Raw genomic sequence first — 25,000 nt, 5'->3', positions numbered from 1 at the left:
GTCAAGAATCTAAGTGGCAACTCACAGATATGCTCTGAGCTAGTGAAAAATAGCACAAAATATACTGAGCCTAATGATATTGCCAACATCCTGGCAGATAGATTTAGTGCATACTTCACCCCCCTCTCACCTCCAAAAGGGCCCACAACAATACCGGAAAAGTGTAGTGTTCCAGAAATCACAGATGCACAGGTGAAAACAGCCCTTTCAAAAGCCAAAAGCACAGCGTCAGTGGGGCCAGATAGTATCCCAGGCTGTGTTTTGCACAAACTACAGAACAAACTAACCCCCCACCTGAACACACTGTTCAACCTCAGCCTCTCCACAGGCTATGTGCCCATAGAATGGCGCACAGCAACGGTTATTCTGCTCCACAAAGGAAGGGCCACAACTGACCTTGGTAACTATCGCCCCATAAGCCTGACTAGCTTGGTCTGCAAGGCTATGGCACGCATCATCATGGAACTCATTAACAAAGACATTGGGAACCTCCAAACACTTGACCCAACCCAGTTCGGCTTTGTTAAGGGCAGATTATGCCTACTAAACCTGGTTGACTTCTTCGAGACGGTCACCAAGGCCACAGATGAGGGGAAGGTGGTTCATGCAGCCTACCTTGACCTCGCCAAGGCATTTGACACCATTCCCCACTTGGGAATTATCGAAAAACTCACCAGCCTGAACATAAACCCCTACGTCACGAGACTGGTTGCCAACTGGCTTAGAGACAGAACTCACACTGTAAGAATAGCGGACTCTGGGTCTGACTCGAAACCAGTCACGAGTGGTGTTCCACAAGGCTCGGTCCTGGGAACCCTACTGTTCGCCATATATTTCTCAGAAGTACAGGCAAACACAGGAGGACAATGGCTAACCAAGTTCGCCGATGACTGCAAACTGGGAGCCATAATTGACTCTCCGGCTGACACGGACATTCTCCAAAAGGGCCTTACTGAGATGGACACCTGGTGTCAAAGTCATGGTCTCAAGCTAAATGCCAAAAAATGCATAGTTATCCCATTTGGGAAATACAAAACACCCATGAATTACCACATAGGTGGCAGCCCCCTTAATACAGAAGAGGTAATAAGAGATCTGGGGACCCATGTAGATAGTAATCTCTCCTTTGACAATCATATTGCCAAAGTAGTTAGGAAATCTTTCTATGTAGCCCATATAATTACTAAAGGGTGCGCATCTAGAAATAAAGAGGTTGCAGTGTCCCTCTACTCGTCACTCATCAGACCCATCATAGAGTACAATGCCCCATTTGGGATGTACCTCACAAGATACTTCCAACAGCTGGAAAGACCATAAAAGTACCTCACCAAGAGGATTACTGGCCTCAAACATATGTCCTATGCAGCCCGACTGGAAAAATTCCGGCTGTACTCAGTGGCATATCGCTTATTCAGAGGTGATCTCTGCCTGACTTAAAAAGCCATGTCCAACTCAGAATTGATGGACATGCTCCACCTAAAGAAATCCAAGTCACTGCGAGCCACTCGCTCTAGTGAGATAAACCTTGCCACAACAATAAATAGAACATGCTGGAGGGATAGAGTCCTGTCACAGAGACTCCCCATGCTTTGGAACAAAATTCCTAACTACATTAGGCAGAGCGCCTCACTAACACTCTTCAAGATAAACCTTGACGAGTGGATGGGTAACAGAAAATACACCCCTGGGATCACTTCATTGGTTCTTCTTGACAGAGGCTCAGTTAATTAATCAATGGGGCAGCGAAAGCTGACACACTCTGGCTAGGCTTATAAATGCCTTTGGGCAGATAGCCTAGCACCTACCTATGGACCTATATGCTTATTGTACTACCATTGTTATATGCTTTTAGATACAAGAGGGCGGCCACGGTGGTACAGTGATTAGCATTGCCGCCTCACAGCAAGAGGTTCTCCGGTTCGATCCTCGGCTGGGGTGCCTTCTGTGCGGAGTCTGCATGTCCTCCCTGTGGTCGCGTGGGTTTCCTCCGGGTGCTCCGGTTTCCTCCCACATCCCAAAGACATGCTGCAGGTGGATTGGACACTCTAAATTGGCCCTAGGTGTGCGTGTGAGTGTGCCTTCTGTGGAAGGTTGGGCGCCGGGCTGGCAACTCGACACCGTAAAACTCCACTGCCATTCAATGTGCGGACAGGTGATCCGCTGTGGCGACCCCTAACCGGGATAAAGCCGAAAGAAGAAGAAGAAGAAGATCAAGGAACATGCGTTTGAACTCCTATTGCAATTGTGATATGTACAAGTGTATAATTATGTAATCTTCCTTTTTCTCCCCAGGTCTCCACTGAAAACGGGCTTCTGGCTCAGTTGGACACTACCCGGTTATCAAATGTAAATAAATAAATAAATAAAACATCTTAAAAGAAAGGGGCTCTTTGCTTCCTTCAGATTTCTAATTATCCCATCCATTCATTTTTAAGTACCCACTGTAACCAACTTATGGTCTTGGATAGCCACATCCTGCACTGACAAGTAATGGAAGAAAAGCAGGGTGCATTCCTAAATGTGATTGCAGCCCATAGAGTTTTTATATTTTGAATGGATTATGTGGGAGATGCATGACAGGAGAAAGGCCAACTTTCCTCTTTGGCTTTAAAAAGGTATTAACTAGTACAATGGTATTGCTTTCCAAGTTTACATGTTAATAATAAACTGTAAAATACAATTTAAGTACCGATAATCAGTAGATGTTTTGATTGCTACTTTTGTACATTTAGTCATTAAGCTGAAGTTCTCGGGACAGATAAATGACTGTAGAATAGCACCACCTAGTGGCACTCTGTCTGACTCAAAGTGCATAGGGCACCTCACACCGACACACAAAAGGCCCAATACTGCTCCTTCCATTTAGAAAGTGGTAACTTTACCAACTTTAGTGACTTGCTAGCACATTGTACTTTGTGATTAGCAAAAACAAAATAAAATCATCAGCTGTCTATAAGAATATCACACCACTTTCCCAAATCAAAATCTTAAGGAGCCATTTCAGAGCTGCTCTTCGCACTATGTGACAGTTATATGGGGCTAGGTTACTCAGTCACATGCAAAAACTGGCCTAAAGCATCCACTGTACCATGCACCACCTCAGATTTTTTTTTTTATTCTTTGATAGATTACTTCAGTAATGTGTTGTTGCTAAAGGTGCTGCTCCTAATCCAGAACATGTATGCTGACTTCCTGCCCTTCTCATCCATTTTCTCCTTCTAATCAGTCTCCCCACCTTATCTACTCTCTCTCTTTGCAATTCATTTATTTTCCCTGCTTTCCTTTACTTTTGTATATACAATCTATTTTGACTCTACTCTTTACACCCATCTCAGACTAAACTGTCTCTAACTACTATAACTAAAGAATTTGTTTACTGTGTTGTTTATACACTATATACATTTTATCCATCCATCCATTTTTAAATGTATACCTGCATTACAAATGCATTTTTACACTGATGAAGCTACTCCTTTGTAACCTAATATACTATACTTCTTGCATCTCAATGTGTATCAATATTGTATGGTAGGAGCCCCACGACTTCTACTGAAAAAGACTTTGCTTACCCATAAGCCAAAAGCAATAAATAACTTAATAAACAAAGAAACAGCCTGTTAAGGACTGATATTTAGCGGGCATGTATATTTTAACCAAGACAGGCTCTTACTTCTTATCTGTGGAGTTTGTCAATAGTCACACCAAACTGATTAAAACAAAAAAAAACACTGTTACAGCAAGCTGCCAAAGTTTGAACTGTTTTCTGAAGCAGTTTACTTAGGAAGCAAACGAAAAGTGCTTCAACTTTTTGGTCAATAAATCAACAGTTTCGATTTCGGACTTTGGCAGTTTGCTATGACAGTGTTTTTTTGTTTTTATGACTTTGTCAATAGTGTTAATGGGTAAAGGGGCATAACCAGATAAAAGTGGACTCTGTGAAAATATATCCCTTCTCTGGTGACCCACTACTAAACATCAGCAAATTTGGCATCCTTTTTGCTTTTGACTAATTTAATCTCGATAAATGGCCTACTCATTATGGACTTTTCCACAAATGACCCAGGACACAAGGGCAAGAGTACATACAACACTTTTGAACACTTACGGCTAGCCAATCATACTGCACTATTTTTGGGGAAAACTGGAGTACTCAGAAAAGAAATTCAAACACAGACTGGATATGTGAACTCCACAACAAATACCGTCAGTCTGTTGGATAGTTGGAGGTATGAAACACTGATTATGTCACGAACACCAGATGACACCAAAAGAGATGGATAGGTGAGATACTGAAACTTATGACTATCAGCTGAACTCAGACTAGTACACTCCTACACAGAATTTTGAGGATTCACAATGTCCACTGTATATATGACACACACCTGTGAAGCATGTCACGGGACATCTCTCAAAAGCAGTATCTTAAAAATTGCAGCAGAAGAGGTATCTGCAGTGTACAGTGCATCCCCACCACCGACACACACACACACACACACACACACACACACACACACACACACACACACACACACACACACACACACACACACACACACACAGCCGGCCTTAGGCATAGGCGAACTAGGGCGCCGTACAGCCGGCCTCGGAATTTTATGTATTTATTTATTTAAATTACTGTACTTTTGTTATTTTGCAATCTTCTCGGCGCCTTATCTCTGAGTGAAGGGTGCCGAGAAGATCGCAAAATAAGAATACCATTGGGCGAAGGGAAGGGGGAAGTGCCCTCCCACTTTTATAGCTTCAGGTTGGCCAGGAGGCTGGCTTCAGCAAGTTAAAAAAAAAATCTTGTCACGCGGAATTTAAGTTAGTTCAGTGAAGAGAGGGGTTAAGGTCATGCATGCATGGTGCACGAGTGGCCGTTCAGATTTAATATAAGGTAAGTGTTAAGTGTGAGTCTATGTGTAAGTTAAGCCATTCGTTTTTGTATGCGAGGGAAAGTGTGTATGTGTATATGTGTTTGTATGTAATTTAAATTAGTCATTCTGTTACTATGTGTGTGTGTGCTGCTGTGTTAGACAGTATGTGTGTGTTAATTTGTGGAAACCGTGTGTTTGTGTCTTTGTTTTTGCTGAAATCTGTGGAGATGGAAGAGACTGGCAATAGGATCATGAACATCACCATTTATTGTTTAGCGATGTCTAGAAATAAAATCGGGAGATATTTTAAAATCTCTCTCGAGCTTTTCCGGTCTTTGTGTGTGATACAAAGATGAAGGTGATCCTCAGGTTAACATGGTAATGTCAGAGTCTCATCTGATGGGCATGCCATGTGGCTGTTAGAAGCTTTGCTTGGCTAAGAGACAGGGCAGATATTTAGGTACGAGTTCAAAAGGAATTGCTCTGGGAGTGATGATGAGGGTAATCTCTTTCTACTCTTCAGGTAAAAGTTGCCTAGGTGAGTTTTGTGTGCTGATTTAATGAGAGTTGTTTTCCTAGCCATCTATATTGTTTCCTATTGTTTGTTTTCCTGATGCCTGGCCCTGGATTTGAGAGTCCTTCGATGACTTCCAGATGAAGCCATCCAAACATACAGCATGTAGAACAGCTGCCAGTTTATGGCTGAGGATATAAATGAACTCAAGGCATGTTTCTGAATGGATGTAATGGGGTAGTGGTTATGTCATTCCCCTTTCTTCTTCTTTCTTTTCTGTGGCCAGCTTTGGCAGCCTGCTACTTTAAGGTCAGAATACTGGGTTATTACTTTTGCCGTGATATAGTTAAATAAAGGAGGCTTTCTTGAGCTATTTGAATTGGATGGATATGGTGTGAATATTAAAGCTCCTTTATAGCTGTAGCACCTAATTTATAGTTCCACATTTTAGAAGTGAAATAATCTGCTTTCTTTTTGCTTACTTTTGTTGACAACTCAGATCAAAATCTGTAACTGCAAGTTTTTAGAGTTGTTTAACTATTGTATTAGTTTATGCACTGCACAATTGCATATTTACCTCTTTTTTTATTTTTAGAAAACAGTAGTGCTTTCTAGTCAGACAAATCTTGTGAGACATTTTGTTTGTCATACAGAACTCACTATAGCATTGTGCCTGCCCCATAGCTTAATGTTGCAGTAGACCACATTTATGTGCTTCATGCATGTCTTTTGGTACAATTATAGCAAGGATGGCGTGAGTGGCACCCTATTTTGGTTTTACCATCCCAGACTGACAAAAAAGCATCCCCATAACTCAGCTGAGGGGTAAAAGGTCTTCAGGTTAAGCACAGAAGTGTTAAATATATACGTTACATATCTAAAAACTTATTGTTAAGCTAGTGCTCCAAACCACTTAAATGATCATCAGAAATACTTTTGAGTTTCAAGGAATGATTGTTCTGCCTAGTATCTTGCACTTGAAAAATCTACACCTTTACCCCACCCTTCAGAATTCTTTACTGATGTGTACAACTCAGGATATAATTTAAAACTGCATATTGTCAGTGCAGTTCAGATTAAGGATCACATTATTTATTTTGTCCTTATACAGACTACATTATTGTATGTGCACTTTACACTTTCTTTTTATGTCACTGAGGCACTTATTTCTATTTAGATCTGGGCTATGAAAACAATTCACTCTAGTAAGAAGGATTACATGAAATCTATTTTATGACCAGAATTCAGAAAACAATGATAGCACATCTGCTTAACAAAAAATATGTTTAAAACTGAAGAGAGTGGCCCACAAGTGATTAAGTCTGTAATAGTAGAAAAGTCAGTGCTAGAGCTACATAAGTAAGCAATTCACTTGCAGAGGTAGTATGAATACTGTAAAGACTTGGGTAGTACTGTAACAGGTCACATGACTTAGGCTCATTGGTGTGCATATAGCACATTCACAATGATGCAGTTCCATACATACATTGTCATACCATTACAGGCACAGCTGAGACTGCAAACAATGTCTAAACAGCAAACTCTGTGCTATGTTTGCATTAAAATCAATTGTGATTGTTTCCTAAACACAAACTTGTCTTTGCTTTGGCTCATTAGCAGCAGTACAAAGAACTGCCTGCTCACACCCTTGTTCTCCCCTCCCCCTTCCCTGTTTATTACCTTAAGACAATCCCAAAGTTAATCAATATTACCTGTGGCAGGCACCATTTTTACAACTACAACCACCCTTGTCACTATCATATCTTCATTTATCAGTTAACTCTGTTACCTGATTGTTTTAAGCCCCCTCATAAGAGCAACTAACAGGATCTCTACCCGCTTTGCTCCCCACCCTGCCCCCTATTCCCTTCCACCCCCAGTGGTCTCACCTTTATTACACTCACAAACCCCTCCCATCTTTCCAGTAGCCAACCACAGCACTAACCCAACCCTACCGCCTCCATCTTCCCACTACTATCACACCTCCTCAACTAACATGTACAAGCATACCTTACCTATGCTCACAGCATGAACTCTCCTTGCATATCTTACATCCTACCAAAGCTCCATCATTCCCCCACTCAACCACTACCACTGTACTACTACTCACACCACCACTCATGTCTCACCCTCACTCAGCTCCCCTCCCACCAACTCAAGAAACATCCCTATGCACCCCCACATATTCTACCAACTATATTACTCAAGCATAAAGCATCCCTACAACTTTACACAGTAACCCTCCCACCATACCTATTACCCAAAGAGCACAATCATAAAGTTTCCCTTATAAACAAACACATTCAAAAACTGAGAAAACTAATAACCTCATGCATATCTAAACTAGCCCTAAGTGGAGATATCCACCCCAACCCTGGCCCTACCATCTCCAACCCCAATCCTCATAATCAGACTAGAAACCACAACTTATCCCATATTACAGCCAATAGGAAGCCAAGTGACTTCCTTCTACTAAGCCTAAATATTAGAAATATATCCAGCAAAGTCCATGAACTCCATGCCACCATAGACTTGTACTCCCCAGATATAGTCATCCTGACAGAAACCTGGCTAAAACCTCACATTACCAGTGAGCAAATACTCCCCACAGGTTATGGCATACTAAGAGTAGACCAGCTAAACAAGAAAGGAGGCGGTGTAGTTATAATATTTAAACTGCATCTAAACATCCAGATCTTAAAATCATCAGCTCCACAAATAGGCAATGAAGAAATAATATATACCAATGTCAAAATAAACCAAAACAAAACCATCAACATAATTGGATGCTACTTCCCACCTGGCCAAAACATCCCTCCACTAGAAAACCTCCTCAGCTGGTCTACCCACCATCTCCCCCAAGAAACTATCATTTTAGGTGATTTCAATATTGACTGGCAATCCTGTTCTGGCAACCATCCAACCCATCATGTAAACCTTCATGACTTCACCCAACTAGTCCAGTCGCCAACCAGGATAAATAAAAACTCCAGCAAGCACACTACCCTGGACTGGATACTAGTCAGGAAGAGCCCCCAGTCATATATAACAGGCTGCTTTATCAGATAGCCTCAGTGATCACTCCCCAACATTCCTACTCAAAAAATACCTATACCAAGCTAAACCTGTCATCTACCGTCAAATACGTAAAAAACTAAACTTTAACCCACTCACATTCATCTCATCCCTCAAAGAATGTAACTGGCATTCTCTAAAGTACCTCAGCCTTGATGACGCAGTTGAATTTTTTAATACTACCTTCCTGAGCATCCTTAATTACCATGCCCCCAATAAGACTTTCCAGAATCAAAGCACAACCCTCCCCATGGCTACAGAAAACCACCAAGTCAGAAATGAAAAACAGGGATAAAGCCTGGGAGCAAAACCAAAACCCCCTCTACTAGACAGAAATTCCTAGAACTACGCAATAGAGTCAAAAAGCTAATAAAACGGGACAAATTCTAATACTACCAGTCTGCCCTAGGCTCCTCTCAACACAGCCCCAAACAATTCTGGTCCTCCATAAACTCCATCCTCCACCCAGGTAAAGTCAGTACCCCTTCTCCTAACATCCCTCACTCCTCAGAAAATATTGCTACCTCATTCAACACACACTTCACACAAACCATACTATCACTAGCTAAACAACACAACCCCCCTTCCTCTCCAACCCACACCTTCAACTAGTAATCTCCCCACTGCCTTCTCTTTTTCTCCTGTACCTACCTCCAACATAAAAAACTCTTAACTAAACTTAAGCCCACCAGAATAGCAGCAGACAACCTCCCAAGTGAATACCTACAAATCGCAGCTGATGCTCTGGCCTACCCAGTATCCATCTTGATTACCCGATCTCTGTCAGAAAGTTATGTTCCCACACTGTGGAAAGTATCACATATAACTCCCCTCCACAAAGGCGGACCCTCCACAGAACTAACCAATTACCGCCCCATAGCTATTCTCTCACTCTCAAAAATACTAGAGAGATGCATACACTCTCAGGTCTCAGACTACCTCCTTACTAACAGCCTCCTTTCTAATACTCAGCATGGTTTCTGACTAAACCATAGCACCCCCACTATCCTTCAGCATAAAAACAATGGCTATCTCTCCTCTGCTACTTTCCTAGACCTATCTAAAGCATTTGACATGGTCCCACACAAACACCTTATCTCTGTCCTCAATAACCAATCCTTCTCACAATCGGTCACCAACTGGTTTCAGAGTTACCTGTCTGACCGCCAACAATCCGTTGTATGGCAGAATGACATATCTCCCCAACTACCTGTCTCCATAGGGGTTCCCCAAGGATCCATCCTTGGACCCCTACTCTTCTCTGTTTTCACCAATAATCTAGCCTCTGCCACCAAACATGGCACACTCATACAATATGCAGATGACTCAACCATCATCTGCTCAGCCCAGTCCCTACCCAAACTGCAAAAAGTCACACAGGAAGCCTTTTCCTCTGTTGAAATTTGGTTATCCAATGCCCAGTTAATACTCAACCCAAACAAAACTAAACTACTCATCTTCCAACCCACCAAACATATTCAAAACAACTCTGACTTTAACATCACAGCAAAAGATAACACCACTATATACCCAACTCAACACACCAAATTGCTAGGAGTGGAAATAGACAATAAACTAAAATTTGGCATTCACATATCCTTGACCATAAAAAAAGTCCACAATAAACTAGGAGCGCTATACAGAAATAAGCAACTTCTCACCAAAGCAGCAAAGATTTCAATAGCAAATTCCCACCTTATCTCCACCCTACTTTATGCCTGTCCAATATATACCAACCTAAGGCAATGCGATTTAAACAAGCTAGAGACCTGATACAACAAAATCACCAAATTCGCCACAGGGGCATCCTACCGTAGTCACCACTGTCTCTCACTTGCTGAACTGGGCTGGCTTAAACTCCCTCACCTCCTTCAGTGGTATCAACTCTCACTTGCCACCAAACTAGTAAATCATTCACTAAATGTCCCATCCCTCCAGAATCTACTCCAACCCTATCACACCACCAGACCACGTAGATCCAGCAACAAAAATCATTTGCAGATCACTAAAGCCAATAACTCTGCTGGTGAAGCACTATTCTCTTGCACCATAGCCAAATTATGGAACTCCCTTCCACCCACAATTACCTCCATACCATCATGCACCCACTTCAAAACTTTACTAAAAGTGCACCTAAAAACATGCTGGCTATGCCCTTGCAACTGCCACTCTAATATCACCCTCCCCATTCAACCACTACCTTTCTTTCCACTCCACTAACTACCTTGATTATAACAAGCTCAGATGCTCATAAGCCAGTACTTATTATACAGCAGAAACTACTTCTTGTAACATTTGTTAATGTCTGTTATGTACTTCACAGATAAAGATTCTAGTTGTCTACTGATGTACTATGTTCTTCATCTGTAAATATGTTGTAAGTAATTGCTATGTAAATTGTTAATCGCTATGTAAATTGTTAATCGCTATGTAATCCAATGTAACTACTGTCTGTTTATTTTAACTGTGGAGCTTTTCTCCCCGGGCCTCCACTTAAAATGGACCTACATCCAGTTGGACACTCCCGGTCAACAAATATAAATAAAATAAAATAAATTAAAAATGGAAAAGAATTCGGTGAACAGGACTGTAGAAAGTGGGAAAGAGTACGCAGAGGAATATACAGAAGGACAATGAGAAGGAAAGAGTGATATGCAGTAGGGGAGGAGATGTATTTTCTTGTGGGACAGGTGCCCTTTTATAAGAAAAACAGAGAGGGTAAGTAGCATGAGGGTGGTGTGGGTAGGAAAAAGGATATAGTGATGGCAGGAACAGCAGACAGACTGATGCAAAAGGGCAGCAGGCACTGAATTTATAGGTAAAACATTAAAATGTAAAGTTGTTTGTCAGTAGCAACCTCTTCATTAGTTACAGATTTCTTTAATGTAGAATTATTCACATGGTTTTACTTCTGCAGAGATTGTGAGTATCGAGTGATATTGATGGAATATAATTACAGAAGTTTCGAGTGGCCTTTTAAGGTTGAAATTTTCTGAAATGGGTAGTTAATTGGTTCATACATTTTGTTTCATTGCTTATTAAAAGAATGTTTAAAACTACAAATTTAAAACCCATTCTAACAAGTGGTGCTGTATTATACAAGGAATATAATTTAATACAGTCAGGAAGATGAATCAAAAAACAAATACGTGTATGCATGGCCCTAAAAAATGTGTGCAAGTAGTCTGTTATGAAAACAGACCAAAGGTAAACAATCCCCCACTAGCCAGATGCATTTTCTATGAATCTGGGTTTTCATGCTATTTTAATGAATGTGAGTTTTGCCGTTTCAATGAGTATGGGTTTCAAGGGCAGAGAAGTTTACAGCTCATGCTAAATCTGTATTCATTGCAAGACTGTATTTGTTTAGCAAATGGCTGTGTTTGTGTTATTTTATTTCAATATCTGTAAACATTGTGGAAGTAAATAAGAAAACCGTATGCACACTGATAGATTTGAACAATGTGTATGGTAACTGGTGAGAAATAGCCAAGTAATGGAACACTGGAATGGCTGGGGAGGGGGCTGCTGTTGGAGGGTGGGGGTTGCTGCAAGAGGGGTTGCTCGGGGGTGGCAATCTATTACCCTGCAAGGGCCCTGTTTGACTATGATGCAGTTCTGGTATTTAAAGTAGGAAATAAGTACACAAAGGTAGTTGCAGTTTAACTACATTACAAGGTATTTTTTCTTCTTATCCATTTAAATGATTTAAGGAAATTACTGGAGTGGCTTTCTTGGGGAGTGACTTACCTGTGGGTGTGGCTCAAAAAGGGTTGTTTTGTGAGTATGTTGTGGGTGGGGCATAAGGGGGCACCGGAGCACTACTTCGCCTAGGGCGCCATTTCAGCTAAGGCCGGCCCTGCACACACACACACACACACACACACACACACACACACACACACACACACACACACACACACACACACACACACACACACACCTAGTTAAGCTGTCCTAATGTAGTTAAAATGTGTAAGGAAATCACAACCCCATGTATCAACTCACATAAGCATTCACAGGACTTGCAAAAAGCAAACACATGATCAATGCTAATTGATGCATCACCTTGTAGAAAATGCACTCTAGACAAATTCAAAATGTCACTATCATTTACATACCATTCAGCATTTGAGATATTCTACATAATAGGTTAGCCTTCTTGCACAATGAGAAGTTGTCTGTCCCTGCCACCAGTCAAGCAGGTTTTTAAATGTGCCCAAGCCATTGCAATAACGGCCCGTAATCCTAAATGAAGTAGCAAATGACTTGCTTTCCTATTCTGGAAGGAATGTGAAGGATCGATCACTATATGCACAATCACTGGCTGAGGGTTGGGGCCTTGAAGGAACACTACTGAAGGGAGCATCTGTACAAATATCCTTGATAGAGCATAAGCATGCCTGATGCATACGTAATGGCATTATACATCAGGATATGGCTTTCAGAATCACATGTGATGCATGTGTAATGTACACATCAGGATATGGCATTCACGTGCATGCAGGATGCATGTGTAATGTTAATACACGTTAAGATACTGTATTCAGATGCATGCAGGATACATGTGTAATGTTACTACACACCAGGATATGGCATTCAGAAGCCTGAAGGATGCATGTATAATGTACTCATCAGGATATGTTACTGATATGCATGCAAGATTCATGTATAATGTTACTACACATCAAGATATGGCATTCAGAAGCACACAGGATGCATAAGTGAAATGGTATTTTAAGCCCCTCTCCGTGGCCCTGTAAAACAGCATGTATTTTATTCTACTTTCCAACATCACCCTCAGCACCCGGCAGCATCAGGAAGATGTACATCATATATCGTGCTACTCTTATGTTTATTATGAGTTTTTGAAGCTATAATACCAACTAAGGCTGTGAAGTAATCTTTCAGACCCATTACTATATCTGACCTTTAATTTGCATGCTATGCCATACGATTACCAACACTCAAACAAGATTCAACCAAAACAATAAACAAGTTAATTAAATGAAAAGGAAGGAGGGAATTCCCACCTGAATGACAAATGGTTGCGAGCTATTATAGCCATCGACTACTATGACAGTTACACACACACAACTACCTTATAATATATTCATCAGTCTTGGCTCTCAAGTAATTTGCTACATATCAGCAGAATGCAAGCCATGCATCCAAATGTTGGGGGTGGATGCAAAAACCAATATATCTTAGAAGAATGCTGTAGCAACAACTGGCACTACAGTTTGTAAATGCTTTATGAATGTATGGCTAGTACACCACAGAGCAACCTCACATACATTTCCCAGGGAGACCCAGAGATGTGATTAAATGCTGACCAGCTCTTAAGTGTCACAAAAAGAACTGGTCACACCCTTTGTAAGACAGATTTTCTAATTTAGCAACACAAAGGTGTTAATGCTGTCATTTCCTCAAAGGCTAAGCAGCCAAATATGGTTGCCAGTTTAAGGGTTTTAAGAAGTTAAAATTTCCTTAAAGGGCTGACCTTCAGTAACGCTGGTCATTCATGAAGAGCGTAAGCCACTTACTCGCTCGATGAGGTTCAGGAAATAAAGTAGTCGACAAGACCTTATGAACTATGCACAAGCTTCTTTAATATACAGTGTTTTACTAGTTGTACAGTCTTGCAATATTTAGGCGCCTAGAATTTTGATCAGTGTTTGAAAGTGTTGATTCTAAAATATGACAGTTTGAAATTTTTACCCTGTGTGAGCAGTGGTGCAGTTCTGTGGCAGATTTAATCAGCAAAACTGTGCTCTTTTTCACACAGCTAGGACCTCAAATGTATAATTTTAGTATAAGAAAATGGTTCTGCTACCATGGTTTCTCTATTGTACAGAATTGCTGCATCTGTTTGCAGAACAGAAATCCACCTTATCAAAAGGAAATTCAAAGAAGGAAAAACAGTAATCTTGTTTTAATGAACTATTAAGAGATATGAAGTCTTGTGAAGGAGGAAGCACTTAATATTTTAATACTAGTTTACCAAAACTAGAGTTCTGTATTTCCAGTAGTGTTCCTTTTTGGATTCTTGTTTTCTTTTTGGGACTTTTTCTTCTCTAACATTCTGTTTTCTGTGTAATGCAAGAGGGGGAAAAAAGGAGTTTTAAGATTATAAAACAATACACAATTGCAGGGAAAGTTAAGTTGATTATATTTACACTGGCAATATATGTACAGCAAATGCTTGCAACCATATAAATGGCGAGCAAGCACCGTTTTTAGCTAACTGTTAAAGAAATGCAAAAACTAGAGACACAGCTGGGTCATGCACAAATGGAGCCCTAGACAGGGTAATGGACAATCATGCCCAGCCATTCCAGTGTCCTATTACTTACCCCCCCCCCCCCCAATATTACCATAAACTTGCAGATGCAACTCTGAGAGGAAAGTTTAGCAGGAGGGAAATTTAATTTTGTGACCAGCCCCCCCAGGCAGCATCAGATATTAAGCAGCTGCCTAGGTTGCCTAGTGTTGGCTCCAGCCCTGACTACAGGGTAGTTAGCATGAGAGACAGTCCACAGAACAGATGCAAAGAACAGCTTCTGATGAATATAAAACAAATTAAAAAGTGTCCAGACATAATCAGCCAAGCAGTATCTGACTGTGATGACTATGACATACAACCCATGTATAGTGTAAGAGATAGGTATTCACATACAGCAACTATGTCACTGTTTCAGAACTATCCACAGATTTTTATTTGGTTTTATTGACTGGGATTTCCAGGTAGACAGAGCCCATTTTCTCTGGTGGTTCAGAAAGAAGAGCTCCAATATACTATATACACTCCATATATCATATTCTTCAAATACTATATGTATAAACATCCATTCTGTATGCTTTCATGGATTCTCTCTCTCTCTCCACAACCTATTCTGCTAGCCCATTCCCCAGTTTCGTGGCCCTTTCCATGAGAAAGGTAGTCCTTACAGATTCAAGGAGGCATTTCCTACAATGTACTGTCTGTTACCAGTTAAATGCCAAAAAATGTATAGTCATACCCTTCGGGAAAAACAAGGTAACCCCAAGCTACCATATAGGTGGCAATCCACTAAGCACAGAAGAGGTTATCAGGGACCTGGGGACCCAGGTTGACAGTGGCCTTTCTTTTGACACTCACATTGCTAAAGTGGTTAGAAAGACCTTCTACATTGCCCACCTGATCATGAAGGGATTCACATCCAGATCTAGTGAGGTCATTGTTCCCCTGTACTATTCACTTATCAGACCAATGATCGAGTACAATGCCCCATTCGGGATGTATCTCACCCGACATCTGCAGCAATTGGAGAGACCCCAAAAGTTCCTCACCAAAAGGATAAAGGGACTCCAAAATCTGTCATATGCTGCCAGATTGAAGAAACTCCAGCTCTATTCAGTCGCATACCGTCTGCTCAGAGGTGACATGTGCCTGACATACAAGGCCATGTCCAACCCGGAATTAATGGACATGCTCCACCTCAAAAATCCAAATCCACCAAAACCACTAGAGCAAGCGACTTAAACCTTAGCACGGATATAAATAGGATGTGCTGGAGGGATAGATTTATCACTCAGAGACTCCCTATGCTGTGGAATAAAATCCCGGTCCATGTGATGCAGAGCACCTCGCTGACTCTGTTCAAGAGAAATCTAGACCTGTGGATGGGAGATCGTAGGTTTACCCTGGGAATCATATCTGTGTCACTGCTGGACAGAGGCACAACAAACTAATGGGCACAGTATTTTTTCATATAAGGGGTGGCGTAAGCCACAAAAAATTGGGCTAGGCTTATAAATGCCTTAGGGCAGATAGCCTAGTATAAACCTATGAACCTATGAACCTATACCAGTATGTATACCTAAAGTATACAAAAATATTAATAATCCACCTTTCAGACCTATTATTTCTGGTAGTAAAGCCAAGACTTTTAACATCGGTGTGGTTATTGATGAATGGTTAAAATATACATATCACTATATTCCACACATAGTAAAGGACTCATGGACGTTTTTATCTAAATTAACTAGTAATAAGTGGAAAAATAATCTGATATTTGTCACTATTGATGTGATTGACTTATTCTCATGCATCCCTAGAGAACAGGGATTAGAATTTTTCTGTGATAGTTTGAGGAAACATATATAAGGGCCAATGCATACGTGTGGCTAGAATGACCTCTGATTATATTAAAATGAAAGATGAAATAAATAATATACGTATTATGTTTATCAATAGAGGGTATCCTCTAGCAATATTAGATGACATATCAGCTTATGTTATTAATGAATGGGGTAAAAAATTTTCGCCTATTCTTGGTAATGAAAACTTTAATATAACAAGTAATACAAATAATATACAAAAATAATTTAATAGAGTTTGTGTCCTTACATATTCCCCATTCGTATTTGACATTAAGAACACTATAAAGCTGCATTGGAATATATTGGTAACTGATGATGAATTATCAAATGTCATTGGTAGGGACCCTAATTTTGTGTTCAAAATGAATATGGATATTAAGAATTTATTAAATATACATAATTATAATAATAAGGTAATAAATACTCATACTAAAAAATGTGGGCAGTGTAAACAATGTTTTGCTATCAATGAAGATATAGGAATAAAATTGGATGATATTAAGACATATGTACGGTTTAGAAAGGGGAATTGCAATAGTAATAATATTGTCTATTTAGCTAAGTGTAATACATGTGCTGTATTTTACATAGGCAAAATGGAGAGATAACTGAAAAAACGTATTTACGAGCACCTATATAAAATAAAAGTTAAAGACACTAAAAATGCTCTATTTAGGCATATAAATAAATATGGTGATACACATATGTTCAAATTTGCTATTATTGATCAAATATTTATATGAGCTAGAGGGGGTAATTATAAAGCACAGTTATGTAAAAGGGAATTATTTTGGCAAATTGCAACTAATGCCACAAAATTCCCTGGTATTAATGATTTCATTTCTATTAAATCAGTATTACAACTTAAATAGTTTATCAGCTGAGACCATTCATATGTAATACTTGTTTTTAATTTTTAATTTTTTGTTTTAATAATTTATGCATATATTTATATATTTATATTTTTATATATGAGGTTTTAATAATGTTTATATGCAGTGTGTGTATATACTATGCATTGTCACTTTAAATGAGTACTTTCAGTGGTTCTTTTTGGAGCCAAAAAGTTTTTAAATTTGTCAGTAATACACAGTAATGGTGTTCTGATGAAGTCTATATTCACAGATGAAAGCGCTTAACCATTATTCTTGTGTTCGTTTGTGATTGGAATAAATCGTGCTTTACTTGACCGGGTCCAGTTTCACTCGTATTGATTCACATAGCTGAGGCAGTTCTGTCTCACTTGTTGTTATTTCTACTGTCTGTTACCATCTCACACACTGTCTTTTCTGTACATGATAATACTTGTACAACTCCCAAACAATATTGTGGACTCATATCACACCCTCCCTGTCGCTTCAAGTTTCAAATGAAAGAGATTTGGCACCTCTGGTCTCTGGTTATACCCTTTCCCCTCCACCTCAAGCACTTTTCTGGAGACATTTCTTTACACCCTCTCCAACTCCCTGATATCCCCTAATCTTGTATGGTCTCCAAAACTGCATAAAGTTCATAAAGCACGGCCTGACCAGGGTCTGATACAGTAAGAGCTTTACATTTTTGCTTAAGTCTATCTCCCTGAGGATAAGCTCCGGTATTCTGCTGGTTGCTGCTATTTTGCCACCGTCCTCTTACTCTGGATGTACAAGCACAATAATATAAATGTTGTTGTGTCTTTCGGCTTTTCCCAGTTAGGGATCGCCACAGCGGAACTCTAGTCAGCTAACGATTGGGAGTAGATTTTTACGTGCAGAGTTGCCAGCCCTGATGCACAACCTTCAACGAAGGTATGCCCATTCATGCACGTCTCCACACAGGGGACGCTCTAGCTGAGAATCGAACAGGACGTCTTACTATGAGGCGGCAACGCTACTGCAGCACCACCACAATAATATAAATATATACATATATTATACACATTTTATGGACTAAATTGACAATTATATGCCTCTCACATTTTGTCTCATAATGTGGTTTTATTAACTAGGAAATTTTAAACATTTGACTGCAGAGTACACCATTAACAAGGGAATCCGGATTAAGTGATGAAAGAATAAAGGGCCTATTGTTATATATGGCAGGAAAATAGGTTTATTAAACACATAAACCCATTCAGACATTAATGACAAGTCTGATAAAGTACAAAAGAAATCAGAAAAATATACAGCTTCAAATTTAAGTATAGGAGTGCTATGTAAGAGGAAAAAAGAACCACATACATTTACAATTCAAGATTAAAGGCCTTGGAAATAATGTGAATAGTCAAATGTAGTTTGAAAAACACATTAAGCTTAGGAATAACAAGGAGAAAGGCATAGGCCTACGTGTGTACCTCTACATATCTGCACATGACATAGTTACAAGTAAACTGGCTTCTAACTGCTAGATGATTGTGGTCATAGTTTTTAACTTTACAATACATGTTATAGGCTTCATGTTATTGCCCATAGAAATTCAGTCTTCTTTATACAATGATTTGCTGCAAAGTGAATGATCAGTTGGGAATGGCATGAACCTTTGAATGGTCCAGTAACGTTTTAGAAAAAAAAAGTCCTATACCAGCCCTGTGACAGAAAGAATATGTTAATAAAAATATGGCAGCTTATTTTTTTTTTCCTTGTCAAATGCAACCAGCAACACAGTTCTGATATAATTAGTAAACCATACGCCTCCAAGCAACTATGGCAATGGGTGCGTTATTGTCAATATTTGAAAAAGCCTGTGTTTTAAAGTGGCACCTAAAATGATTCCTTTACTACATGCAGATGTTATGCCGCCCATGTACAGAATAGTCTTACCTTGTTAAATCATGGGAATATTTCTGCTAGATTGACTGCCCCCCCCCCCAAAAAAAAAGCTGCAGAAGTGGTAGCTCCACTATAAGAATGGGCTCTAAGATGGCCCTGAACTTGCTTTGCCAGAAGGGCCACTCAGTTTGATAGGAGCAAAGGAAACAACTGCTCAGACTTCTAATGTCATCACTTCTTGACATGTGCACATGAGGATGCCTCCACTTCTTGACATGTGCACATGAGGATGCCTCCTGGCCTCCATAAAGTAAAAATTCATTCTCAAGTGCATGGAGGATAAAAATAAAAGACTGCTATCACTTAGAATGGACAATACAGACCTATTACTATTGGGAAGGAAGATCTTGAAGAGCTCAAACTTGTTGGACATGCCATCTTTTGAGGATGCTATGCCAGAAGCAATTAGTGACACTGGATTGTTTTCCTATAGGTGCGATTAGTGCGTCAGTTTAGGTTTTAAGGTGAAAACAATGTGGGAACAGATAAAATGCTGAACATATTGAACAACACTGGAATACTGTGGTTAATGTAGCTTTTCAATACTGCATGGAAGGTGGCGACTGTACACCTGGATTGGCAAACTGGGGTAGAATCTCCATTTTCTGAAAGGGAGATAAGAGGATATGTTTCTATTCTACTGATATAATGCTGTTTAGTATTCCTTCATAAACAAACTAAGGTGACAGAAAAAAGACTTCGACCAAAATATGATTCAGGAACATAGATTTCTTCTTATCCATGGAAGACTGGATCAACTGTTTGCCACTGCAAGGTTATTTAAGTTTGCCAATTCAATCTCCTCTTGTTTTGTGGACTTGGGGAAGGCAATTAAGTGAGTAATAAGCAATATCTATTGAGAGGTGATTAAAAAGTACGGGGTTCCACAGTTGCTGATATATGCCACTCAGTCTTTGTACTTAAATTTATTCTCTAGTGCATGGATGTTCCATTCAGTCCTTGTACTCGTGGGATAACAGTTAAGTGCATATTCTTGATGTTAAGTTGATTTATTATCTCCCGTCCTGTTCATGACTTTCACTGACATGGTTATGATACAAAAGAGGACTGGAAGTCTTCTCGATAGGGAAAGTAAAGATTGCATATTTGTTGGTTCTAGATTATACAGTCATCTTAGCCTCAAATGTCTGATCTTTTATGTCAAGCAAAGCAATCTAATACCAACTGCAAAGCAACCTGGATGAAAATGAGCACTTTGCTGTATAACTGCAATGTGGCCTCTTGTTCCCCTTTGGAAAAAGGGGATATCACCCCATTTGTGAATACAGACATAGAATCTCCATCTTCTATGCAAGTGTGATGTTGAATCATGATGGCAAAGCAAAAAAGTTAATTCATAAACTGAAGTTATAAATTTACAGGTGAAGGTCCCTGTTGTCACCTACTGTCATGAGCTAGACAATGACAAAATCAGTAAGATCATATTAACACACAGAGGAAATAGGTTTCCCTCTCAGGACTAATGTGCTTGCTTTGTCTGACAAAATTAGAGCTTGGCAATGCAAGATATTATACCTCTTTACTTTTCTTGAAGATGACAAAGACAAAACAGTAGCACTCACAAATGACCTCACTAATTGCTTTCAGCCTACAAAGAATTTGCAATTTGTTAGCCATATTTTTACCAAAGCACAAAATCCTATAGTAATTTTAAATGACTGTTAAAAAACTGAACAATACATCTAAAAACAGAATTGGATGAGCTACATTATTTTCTAACAAGTCGCAGAATAATTTGTGCTACAATATAAGATTAAACAAGAGCACATTGTTAAGATAAGCAGACTTAACGTTATCAAATACTGAATGCATATGAAAAACAGGTGAAATTACCATGATACGGTTAAAATTAAAGAAAAAACGATGCAAGAGTATAAAATAAAATGCTATTCAAATAAACAGGGAAAATAAGAAATAAAGGTAGGATGCACTATAAAAGTAATAGAAAGCAAGGGTACAAATTTTGAGCTATTGATGCCACCTGATGACTGGGATATGTTCTTTAAGTTCTACCGTAGAAATCAGAGACATTTTTCAAATGTCACCACAAAAGTTAACTGGTTTAATATATTTGGGCCATGTGGCTTGCAAAAAACTAATGGTAACAAACTAATGGTATAAAAGCAACCTTGTATGTGTTCAGAATCAATCACCGAGTCACAAAGACATTTCAGATACTGTACAAAGCCATACCAATAACAACTTGATTGATTTTACTGATTTATTCACACTTCTAGAAATGTATCCACAGTACTTAGAAGTAAAGTCAAAGTGGAAGAGTTGCATAGCAAGGTCAGTGATAGGAAGAAAGACAAGACAGTGGCATTTGCACAGATATGCAGGACCTGAAAAAGTGATTTAAGAGAACCTTGTTTACTGTTACAGAAATAGTCTAAAGAAATGTACTAGTCATAAACTAATGTCTTCCCACAAATAAAACTAGATGAACAACATTCCATGCTGTATAATCTTAACATGCTATCAGAAAGGTACTGATTCTTCAGACTTCATTTTATTTCATCAGAGATCGAAAGTGCCAGTCTCAATCCTGCTACAAGGAAAAAAAAACTGTGAAATCTATATGACAGTCAAGAGCTGCACAGACCACAGAAGCTGCCTCTCTAAATGAAGTTGTGGTGTGGAAGGGACTGTCAAAAGAAATATTAGATGTTTAGTGCAAAAAGCCTCAAGTTCTAGAGCTACTGCTAACCACTGAAAAGGTCAGGCAGATATATATGGATTGTTCAAGAGTTAAACGTGATTGTAACAAAAAAGGTTCAGTTGCTGCATGTGTTTTGAATATGCAAAATAAATTTCAGTTTTGATGTAAATAATATTACACTAATCATATCATGAGCTAAAATTAATAGGCATATAGGCAACTATAAGGTCAGCTGCCCTTGTGGGCCATTTTAAGCCTAGACAATTTCCGTTTCAAAGATGAGAATAAAACCTTGCACCTTGTCTCTCTGGAGGCAAACACCTTAACCATTATGCCAACCCCAACCCCTGTTGCTAATTAATAGTGATTGATATAATGCTATTATAGCTTACAAAAGGAAGGATACATATACGTTTAAGAATAATGATCAGGCTGACTTCATTTGCATGTCATGAAGTAAATGGTCAATTTAAGGATTTTTGTAGCTAGAATATAGACCTCATGGATGTTAAACCACATCTGTGTTCATTTGTTATTCAATAATATGTTATCTGTAAAGTCTCTTGACATGAGAGAAGGTTTTATATTCCATCTCATTAAAGTCAATGCCAAAATACAATATCACTGTCACAGGCCCTCCATATGCAATCTCACTTTCATATACCAACAAGTACACTGCACAGCCACAGTACATAATCCACTTTTAAAAAAGTCAACACACACATCTGGCAGTCGGTTCACACATCTCTTTTGGTGTTGCAAAATAGGAATTATGCCACTGTGAATATGGGCAAATCTTCGGAGGGGGTGGGAGAGAAAATACTATTTTGCCCTCTGTTTTAATAAACAAGAATCTTATTTTACTTGTTAGCCACTTTACAGTGGATAACTATGTTCAAATAAATAGGACAGCAGTCTATCATTTATGTTATTCAGGGTAATGTAAAGTACATTAATCAAGAATGTTTTCTTTTTCTCTTAAATGTGTTACAAGTATTTAAAGTTACAAAAAAATTTGATATAATCATAATCAAACAGTATTTGATATGTAAAGAACACAACATATATACAAATTAACAAGGATAATTACAAATAATAATTTTAGCTGTATTTAATTACAGAGTACAGATTGCAATATATTAATGAACTGCTACAGAAAAGAACCACTAATTAAAGAAATGTTATTTTAATATACAACCTACATTTTCATAACTAGCTAGGCTAACACAATCCAATACCAACTAAATGACTACAGCACCTGCAAACCTACAAAAAACTGCTGAACCGGCAGTATTAGAAAAACACAAAACCAAAGTCACCTTGCTCACACATGCTTATCATTATTGTTTGGTAAAATCAGACTCTTCGTAATCTCAAGGACTCCAGGCCCCTCTGTCAATAATTGCTTCTTTAAGATGTTGCAAATTCACATTCATTACTTCAGTAATACTATACAATATCCTTAGCCTCTTTTGCCCCCTTATTTTGCCTTCTTTCCCAGCATCAGTGTCTTCTCTATGAAGTCCTGTCTTTGCACTATATGAGGAAAGTATAGAGTTTTAATTTTATATCAGATCTTCCAGTGAACAGTCTGGATTTATCTCCTTAAGCACTTGACTGGTTTGATCTTCTTGCACTCCATAGAATTCTCCAAAGTCTTCTCCAAAACCAGACTTCAAAAAGTATCAATTTTTTGGCTCATACCTTTACTTATAGTCCAGCTTATGTTTTACTACTAGGAAAACCATAACTTAGATAATACATACCTTTGCTGACAGTGTGACAGCTTTGCTTTTAAAATCATCTTCACATTTGAATTGGCTTTCTTTCAAAAAGCAAATGCCATTTAATTTCATGGCTGCAGTAACAATCTGCAGATATCTTTGATCCCAGGAAAAAAAATCTTTCACTTCCTCCACTTCTTCCTTACCTATATGCAAAGAAATGAAAGGGCTAGAGGACATAATTTTAGTTTTTGTTGGTGAACAAAGCAAAAAGCTAGCTTTTTGCACAGACTCAACTCTTTCTCATTTTTGGCCATTACAGTGGTATCATGTGCATATCTGAGTTTAATATTCATCCTAGCAATTCTGATTTTAGTATCCAAGTCTAACCCAGCATTCACATACTGGATCTACTACAGCTGATCAAACTTTCAGAACTCTGAAGCCTATATGGCCGAGACCATAACTTCAAAAGAAAAGAAAAAAACAAAAGAATGGAGCAAAACACTTCTTACTTACCTTTTTGCTGGGGGGGGCAAGCCCCCCTGCACCCCACACCCCCTGCTACTTAATATACCAACTCCAACATTGCACTACAGTGAGGAAAATGGCAAATCCTGAGTTCCTCACTGTACGGTGATCTTAATGCAATGTTTATTGAAGTTTCAGAAGCTCAAACATATGGTCTTCGGAGTTCTGAAACTTCGCTAAACTATAGTAGATCCCACAAAACATATTCAACATATAAACTAAATAAACAGGGTGACAATATATGGCCTTGTCTCACTCGTTTCCAGATCTTGAACCAATCTTGTTCTGCATAGAGATTTCTCAACAAATAAATAAGTTGGTCCAAAATTCTAGTTTCCCTAAGCACTTGCTAAAGCTGGTTTTAGTCCATACAATGAAATGTTTTAGAGTAGTCAGTGAAGCACAGGAAAATATTCTTCTGGAACTTCCTTACCTTCTCCATTACCAAATACATGTTGGCAATTTGATCTCTGATGCCACTATCCCTTCTAATACAAGCTTGTACTTTGTGCAGTTCTCAGTGTATACACAACTGGAGTCTAACAAGCAGGACAGTGAAGATTACCTTGCTAGCAGGTAAAACATGTGCAACTGTTAGCTAATTTGAACAATATTTAAAGTTTCCCTTTTGGGTGACTAATATA

At 39.0% G+C, this 25,000-nt stretch overlaps 1 protein-coding gene across 5 annotated transcripts in view; it reads right to left on the bottom strand.

The window, feature by feature from the left end:
• Window positions 1-25,000, bottom strand: part of LOC122797160 (cell wall protein DAN4-like) — an 800,950-nt gene that overhangs the window by 730,145 nt on the left and 45,805 nt on the right. For 3 of the 5 annotated variants that reach the window (XM_044065974.1, XM_044065970.1, XM_044065975.1), the window contains exon 2: window positions 23,868-24,031. The exons of the other annotated variants lie outside the window; for them this stretch is intronic. The gene's annotated coding sequence lies outside the window, so the exon portion shown is untranslated. The remainder of the gene's footprint in view (window positions 1-23,867; window positions 24,032-25,000) is intronic. 5 annotated transcript variants of the gene reach the window in all.

Source organism: Protopterus annectens, chromosome 3.part0 (genome assembly GCF_019279795.1).
Source record: "Protopterus annectens isolate FY-2018-M chromosome 3.part0, PAN1.0, whole genome shotgun sequence".
In the NCBI taxonomy this organism is placed as follows: Eukaryota; Metazoa; Chordata; order Ceratodontiformes; family Protopteridae; genus Protopterus; species Protopterus annectens.
Note: the sequence above shows the minus strand (reverse complement) of the source record. Positions and strands in the feature narration are given on the sequence as shown.